Source organism: Periplaneta americana, chromosome 9, assembly GCF_040183065.1.
Source record: "Periplaneta americana isolate PAMFEO1 chromosome 9, P.americana_PAMFEO1_priV1, whole genome shotgun sequence".
NCBI lineage: Eukaryota > Metazoa > Arthropoda > Insecta > Blattodea > Blattidae > Periplaneta > Periplaneta americana.
In genome coordinates, this window is record NC_091125.1 from 74,704,437 (window position 1) to 74,713,376 (window position 8,940).

Below are 8,940 nucleotides of genomic sequence, written 5' to 3' on the forward strand. Positions count from 1 at the left end.
TAGGAAAATACATTAAAATGCTATAACATGGAGCTGGTTTGAATGGACGTATAAGCCGGAAAAAGCCATGGGTAAGCAAAGTCAACAGTAAGAAAAGGTTAGAGTTTGCAAAGCAGTATGTTAGCAAGCCACGTGAGTTTTGGAAACAAGTAGGCCTATTATTTACTGATGAGTGTAATTTTTCTCTTATTTGTTTCTTCTGACAAGCGACAGGTATGGAGAAAGAAGAACGAGGAGCTAAGAATCTACAGCCCACAATAAAACATGGGCGAGGATCCATAATGATATGGGAATGTATGTCGGAGACTGGGGTAGGTGAATACCATGAAATGGCTACAACTATGGACAAGATGGAGTATTTGAACGTCCTAAAACAGCATGCGACTCCAAGTGTGCAAAAATTAGGCATCGATGGCGACTTCTTTTTTTCAGCACACTGCTTGGGTTGTTAAGGAATGGCTGCTACGGAGTATACAGTACACCTCATGTGCTAATACATCTCCCCAGTCTTTGGATTTAAATGCGATGAGACCAACTGTATGTGCGTGCAAATGAAAAGGGATCATTTGGAGGCTTCTAGTTTCATATATAGGCAGTGATTTCAGCGTGATCCAGTTGACGCAGAACTATAATGTCTATACAGTTTATTGCTTAGGATTTGATGATACGAAATACATGAAAAAAATCACCAGTTTGAATCATTCCTTTGTTTTTTTAAGAGTACAACATTGAAATTTCCCAATAAAATTTTCGTATGATATCTGGATAACTGATCAAAAGTATATTCCAATTCCTCACAGAAGCTATCCTTTATATGGTCGTCTTTCTCTTCTGTAGGGGCGTGGGCATTTATAAATACGATATCGTACCATCTACCCTTAAGCACTAAATACGATAGATAGCCTGTCATCGATAAATTCTTTCCTTTTTACTGCTGATTTTATTATTTTATGAATTGTTGTGCTTCTGGCAGATTTCATTATTACTATAAAAGAAACGAATGCACGCTTCGTAGCCTACTACGACAGTATAAACTGTTATACAACCATCTGAATACATACATACATACATACATACATACATACATACATACATACATACATACATACATACATACATACATACATACATACATACATACATACATACATATATACATACATACATACATACAGGCAGGCAGACATACAAACAAAAATGTCAAAAATACGATTTTCAGTCTCAGGATGGTTGATTGTACGTGTTTAGACCGTTTATTTGTGCAAAAGCGAAAATTACCCGAAAAGTGTTGGTTACAGTTTTATTATTAGTATAGATTGTATAATTTTACTAGCTCCTGTTATGATCCCCAATTGCAGCCAGAAAGTCATTAAACTCTTTGCTGAAAATTACAGGAAAATTGAATTCAAGGATAGAACAATTTAGAAAACTTCAAAGTTCCGTGAATTTATATATTAATTTGTTACTAGGTTTATTATTATTATTATTATTATTATTATTATTATTATTATTTGTATAAAATATTCACGATATAAAAGATACATTATCGTTACTTTTCGTTTCTGACGCATGTTCTGGCACTACTCAGACAAAGTTGCTTGAGCCGCCACTGGGGTATTGATATCCTACCGAAAGCGATGGATTTGTAATGGCGACAGAAATGCTTGGCATGGCTTTCTTCGAGAGGGAACTAAGGCTGGAATTTACGACATGTGAAAGAAGCTTGTCCCTAAATGGGAGTGCTCTACGCAAAATTATCCAGCCATTTGTCGCCCTCATTAAAATTTGGAAGTCTGTTTGACTGTCATAAGTAGTCCTGCCTTTGGTTACTTGAATACAAGTTAGGTGTACATCGATCATACTAGCTTCGTACGGAGAACAAGTTGCGAGTCAACAGTTTACGCTCCAGTGAACCAAGCATTCTTCTCCCACACTCCGGTACTGTGTGTTTATATCTGTATTTAATATTTAATTACAACAATAACAAATTATTTATTTAAAGGTAGCTTATATGCAATAAAAGATCATTTTTACTAGGTATAGACGAAACTAAAAATATCAGAAGCTACCACATTTACTGAAATATATTAAACAATATTAAGTATTTATGCAATGCAAACACACATTTTCTGACACGCTCTGAAGTAACGTAGTAAAATATCTTGAAATGCGCAACAAATGTAACAATAGTAATTTAAAAAGCACATTCGAATTTCTTCCTACAACCGCTTTTGTTAATATTATGTAAGTTATTAGTCGCAGTGACAGAAAGAAATCGAAGTCTTAAACAATTTTGACCTCAAAACATTCAGGTGTCACATAAAATTTTTTAATCGCCATGCCTTACCTGATGTCCAGAATTTGTATACCCCTGAGTTTTACAATAGAAAACGCCTCTAGACACTTTAGATCTAATTAAAATTTGGAATTAACAAATAGAAAAATATAGATGTCAGCACAAACATAAAATAAAACAAATTATGAGTGCGTGCTATACAAGTCTCTATGCATTACAATCAATGACTGTAAACATTTTAAGTTTTTAAAATGAAATATATTTTCCTCTTCCTGATAAAATTCACTACTTTATTTCCTAATGAATTGCTCGCTAACAAATTCTTCTATTGGAGCAATCATTTCCAACCGCCTAGCTTTGTTTTGTTTTCGTATGTTCACTGAACAACAGATCTGGACTAAACAGCGATGGATGCCATCGAGCTATACTACATACATACATGTACTGTCGGTATACACTGTTGCAGGTTGCTTGCAGGCTTTAAGGGGAGAGGATGGTATTTCTTAAATCTTTTTTCCTATTTGGTGTAAATCATTAATTTTTTGTATGTAGAGAGCTCATAGCTGTGGAAACTCAACCAAATAAAAATATTTTGAAAAAAAAAATTATTTGGGGGCCCAAATTTGAAAAAAATATACCCAATGCAGGATTGTACTAAAACCGATATATTTAAACCGTTTTTAAAGATCGAGTCAAACAGTTTTTGCAATGTATTTGCAAAAGTATGTTCTAGAAACTGTCTGTAATAGAATTTTGATATTAGTCCCTACGTTTGTAAAATAAGCAATTAAAATTTAGTAACAATTTTCTGATTTCCTTTCTTGCAAACAAACGGACGTATTTTTAAAATGAAATCAATTAACGAAATTCTGTTACAGAGAAAAGTTTCCTAATAATCTAAAGAATGTGTGTTCTAAATTTCTTGCATGTATTTTTAATAGTTCAGAAATTATATCCATTTTGTCTGGCAATGTAGCAAAAAAAAATGAAGTTACTGGAAACCGATAAAAGCGGGCGTGTGATTTAAAAATCCATAGCGCAGGAAGTTTAAAAATGACGTCTCAACATCCGATAAGGGCACAAATACCCACAAAATGTTATGCAATGCATTCCACGCATATCAAAGGGTATTTTAAAGAAAAAAATTGAAAATTTAATTTATCGGAAACAACAATGAAAGTGGGCGAGTGATTTAAAAATCCATAATGCAGGAAGTTTAAAAATGGCAATCCACACATATCACAGAGTATTTTAAAGATTTTTTTTAATTTAGTCATTTTTCATCAAAAATACCATCCTCTCCCCTTAAGTAAACTAACACAATACTCTAGTCATAAGTTCGTGTTTGTTCCACCTCGATTCTCAATCCATATCATGTCTACGACACAGAATAGCCCAGTTGGTAGAGAAGCTGACGTCGGGCTATTAGAGCTCGGAATTCTGTACGTCGCATCTTCCAGAAATTGGGCTAATTAATTTTCGTATTAGAATTCTTTACGTAGGAGGAAATGCAGTCGAACGGTCACCACCACCACTTCTTCTTATTCTTCGTACACAAAATGTTTGTGGAGAAGGTTTCCCTTCCCCCGAGTCATTCGAAATATTGCCTGCCACATTAATTCCTCAATTCCTCCCTTTCATTCTGATTATATTTATGGTACCGCTGCCTCCACTGACACTTGTGGTATTACTGTAAGTAATAGCCTACTGATTCTGCCACTGCTACGGCAGCTACTACTGATGATGTGCTCGGGCCGCTTTTTCTATGCATTCCATGACTTCAGAGGTAAAGATAGCCGCCTCACTCTTACTGGTAGTAAAATACCCAACGTGTAGGAACTTTAACTTGAATAGCGATAATATTACCACTGTAAATCAAACTTACAGTAGAGCATCTCGTTTAGGCACAGTGAAAACTTAAACAAAGTGCAGGTAACGTGTGGGGCGAGGAAGAACCATATGATAAACACGAGGGTTGCACAAGGTTTTAGTTACAACATTTATGGTGGAGCATTAATTGAAATTATATTTTCCAAAAACACACAAAACAAAAGAAAACAAATTTCATAACATTATCATATATATATGTATATATATATATATATATATATATATATATATAACAAACAAGCAATTGTAACGTTGAAATAATTCAATATAACAAAAATCGAATTTTGTTACTTATATGATGTTGCTTTGAAACAGCATTTTTTACGGTCATGTATGTCATTCTATGTATGACTAACATAATATCACCGTCTACTGTGGCCGAATTAACAAAACTACAGTTAGTCATACAGGAAATGAAATTCATGACCGTAAAAAATGGTGCTTGAAAGAACATCATATCTATAAGTAGCAAAATTTGATTTGTTATATTGAATTATTTCAACGTTACAATTGCTTGTCAAAATGTGTAGGTATATGATAACGTTATGGAATTTTGTTTTGTGTGTTTTTGGAAAATATAATTTAAATTAATGCTCCGCCATAAATGTAACTAAAACCTTGTGCATCCCTCGTGTTTATCGTACGGCTCGTCCTTCCCCCACACGTTACCTGCACTTCGTTTACGTTTTCACTGTGCCTAAACGAGACGCTCTACTGTACCGTATTTATAAAAAAAGTTGCATTAATTCACTATGCTAAATCTTATAAACACTTTAAACCACAAATAAAATAGGTAAGATATTTTAAAAACACAAGTAGCCAGTATCTGTGCAGAGATAATCTAATAAGAAATAAGAGATCTGGTAAAAGAATACAGTGTAAACTCCATACAGGTATAATAGAAAGAGATATTGTGCTGATTTTCAAAGAAGTTCCCATCCTCTGCTACTCCTATTGCTGCTACTATTGCTACTAATACTACAGATAGTATGCTCATAAAGCGAATTTGACTGAACATTTAAACGTGTTTTTTAAATAATATGGAAATTCGCTCGGTATATAAATTAGCCAAATTGGGCTGAAGTCTTATAGACACAATACACCAGACCTGGGCGCTAATAACTCAGTCGAGTCATTGCAGATTACCCATGGAGTATTAACATGATTCAATTTCATTTTAATATAATCTGCTAGTCATTGTTTGTATATTCTGTCATACGGGGGAAACAATATAAACAAAATCAATTCTATTGCTTGTCAAAGAGAAATACAATTAATGTCTCAGAATGAACACAACTATGTCGTCTTTACTTACACACACACACACACACACACACACACACACACACACACACACACACACACACACACACACATATATATATATCCTTATGTTCCGTATTTATGGTTTTGTCTTGTTTTATTAGTTGCTTATTTAACGACACTGCATCAGCTAGTAGGTTATTAAGCGTCAATGGAATTGTTGATAACGAGATGGTATTTGGCGACATGAGGGCGAGTATGTGTCATGTTATTACCTGATATTTGCCTTAAATTTAATAAAAATCTCGGAAATAAACCCAATCATGTAAACAGTCCAAGCTGGTATCGTATCCACGCCCGAGCGCAACTCCGAATCGGTTGGCAAATGCGTCAACCGCCAGACCCGGCGTGTCCTTCAGACTTCTTAATGCCTTTCTTGTAGGCCTATATCAATTAAATATAATTTTTATATGTAATTAAGTACTTCGCTACACTTCTTTATCATTTTAAAGAACTGAATACGCTATTTCCTTTATACAATTATTTATTACGATGCATAGTTTATGTTTCATTTGGGACCAGTAACTACTTGATACAAACACAAATAAGAATGTTACTTCAGCTGTGACATTTCGGAAATGTATCTGTCATTCCAAACGTGTACCTACTTTTATTTATCAACAGTAATCTCACTAGACGTTTTGATTTATCTAGAGAAAATCAAAACTCGAGTGGGATTTAATTGACTATTACACGATTAGAAGAAAGTATATAAAGATTAGAAGTAACGAAGTACTCCAATACAATAAAATATTAATTGACTTACGAAAATACAACTGTCTTCAAATGTATTATTATACCATCTCAACATTACAAATATTACGCTAGATGCATGCTAGATGGCAGTAGTGAGCAATGCCTTCTCGTCGAGAAGTTCTCGATCTATTATACACGATGACAATGTTACTAGTCAAGAAGGCTTTGTTGATTCAGTTTCATTTTTATTAAAATGCAACATTCCACTTCAATTATCCGAATCCCAGTAATCAACGTCACTTGACAGATGATTTTCAATAAATCTTAATATTAAACAATCTCTGATACGTGACTATCCATAATATCATCAGAAACTATAACATAACCTAATATATTGTACACAAGTGTTAGAAAAGTTTTAATTAACGACGATGACATAAAAAATAAACATGAATAATTATTGAATGTACAATTTTCAAATTTGAATGTGGTTGGTGGTTCAATTGATGTTATATTGGACGTGTGCGTAATAGAAGTGGAACTCGTTGATTTAGGCCTACATGGTGTATTCAACTTATTCAGAATTTCCGAATGAATAATTTTAAAAGGATTAATTATTGAATGTACAATTTTCAAATTTGAATATGATTGGTGGTTCAATTGATGTTATATTGGACGTGTGCGTAATAGAAGTGGAACTCGTTGATTTAGGCCTACATGGTGTATTCAACTTATTTAGGATTTCCGAATGGTGCTCTTCATTTATTTGTAAATCGGATTTCAGAAGATGCATAGGTATGATCAGTGATTTTTATTAATTCTTGTTCTTGAATGCCAATGCGAGTCATATTTGAAACTGCTGTGCATCGACTGGAGTGGTTTGTAATTATATATATATATATATATATATATATATATATATATATATTATGTCCAGACCAGCGCAGTTTCAAATGTTGGCAAACAAAGAAACAAATGCTAGGGACGCGATAAAATTAAACAAATGCTAGGGACGCGATAAAATTGTGCGATAATCAGCCATGATTGGTTGAAATACGTCCTTTCGTACCGTTTTATTGGTCAAAAGTAGTATGACGTAGTAAGAGTGTAATAGTCAGCGTAATCAAAATATTTACTGTTAAAACCAATCATTGTTGACACACCTAAAACGGAAACTTTCGAGCAATTGTGGAAACATTTAAATCAATACATAGAATTGTTGTTCAGTCAACTGTCCGAAGACACGTTTGAACCACAAGAAGGCACCACTTATGAGGCAACTAGGCCAGGAGGTAATGCGGGTAGGGTGGCCAGTTCCTTTCCCCTAATACAGAAAATAATTCGTTTATTTGTGTGTCACCGATTCTCAAACATTTTGATTATACTATCCCTTTATACTTTTAATAAATCACTGAGGACCGAAAAGAGACATTATTTACATTTATCTAAGTAAATCATTTAATTTAATTTAGTGTTCTGCCCAAGAGCAGGTCTTATACTGCAAACCCAGCTTTCTCCAATCTTTTCTATTTTCAGCCTTCCTCTTTATATCCTCATATGATCCGTATATCTTAATGTCGTCTGTCATCTTCTTCTGCCCCGAACTCTTCTCCCGTTCATCATTCCTTCCAGTGAATCCTTCAGTAGACAGTTTCTTCTCAGCCAGTGGCCCAACCAATTTCTTTTCCTCTTCCTTCAAAATATAAATATTGAAAGTATTAGCTTATTCAGTAAAAATAACAATATTATACTTTATATTAACATAAATAATACATTTCTTGAAAAATAACTAGAGTATATTATCTTCAAAACAATTAAAATTATCGGAAGAAAGACACTGTTTCATTATGTGCAGATCTTAATATTTGACTTAATAGAAGATAGGCTAGGAGAATTCTCATATCTGCTTCTGTATTTTATCTGTTGAGAGTGGGAAGTTCAAGATCGCCTTGGGAAATTTTGAGTCAAAATAAGGGAAATAATATTCTTCTTACCATGCGAACGCAGTACTGCGTCGGTATCCACTGAACTTCGTTTAGTGTGCGCGTTGGCTCTGGCATGCATTTGGGTGAGTGCGGTTAGTAAATTTTACGATCAGATATACGGTATTCAAGTTTAACGTATAGTTGCAGTGATTTAATATAGTCAATTATACTTATGTTTCTATTAAAATAACTGATAATAGCATTTTATAGCGTCTATGAGTTTATAAATTGCTAACTGGACGTCAAAATCTACCATAACGGAAGGATACGGCGTCATTAAATAGGAGGAAGAGGAGGAGGAGGAGGAGGAGGAGAAGAAGAAGAAGAAGAAGAAGAAGAAATGAGCTAGAATTTATACGATGTGCACATTAAGAGTATTCATAGAGAACGAAACTGAAATTACTGTGTGATTTAAAATCTTGTCATTTTTTCTTCTTCAGACATTTACTGGAAACTTTTAATTACATGTCGTACAGGACGTAAGGGCATTTATATTTTCAAAGTTCATGTTCACGGGTCTTAAATACTATTTTGACTTCTATTTGTGAGACAGTAGGAAGAACAAAGCTTATAAAGAATTTTTTATATTAGTGAAGAGTTTAAGTGAAGTATCTTAATAAAAATTTATAGCGATCATTTAGAAAAATTAGAAAGGAAGGAATATCGAACTTTGTGGGTTAAACTACAATAATTCCAGCTCCGTCTACACTTGGGGTAAGTCAACATTTCTTATTCCTTATTCTTAAATCA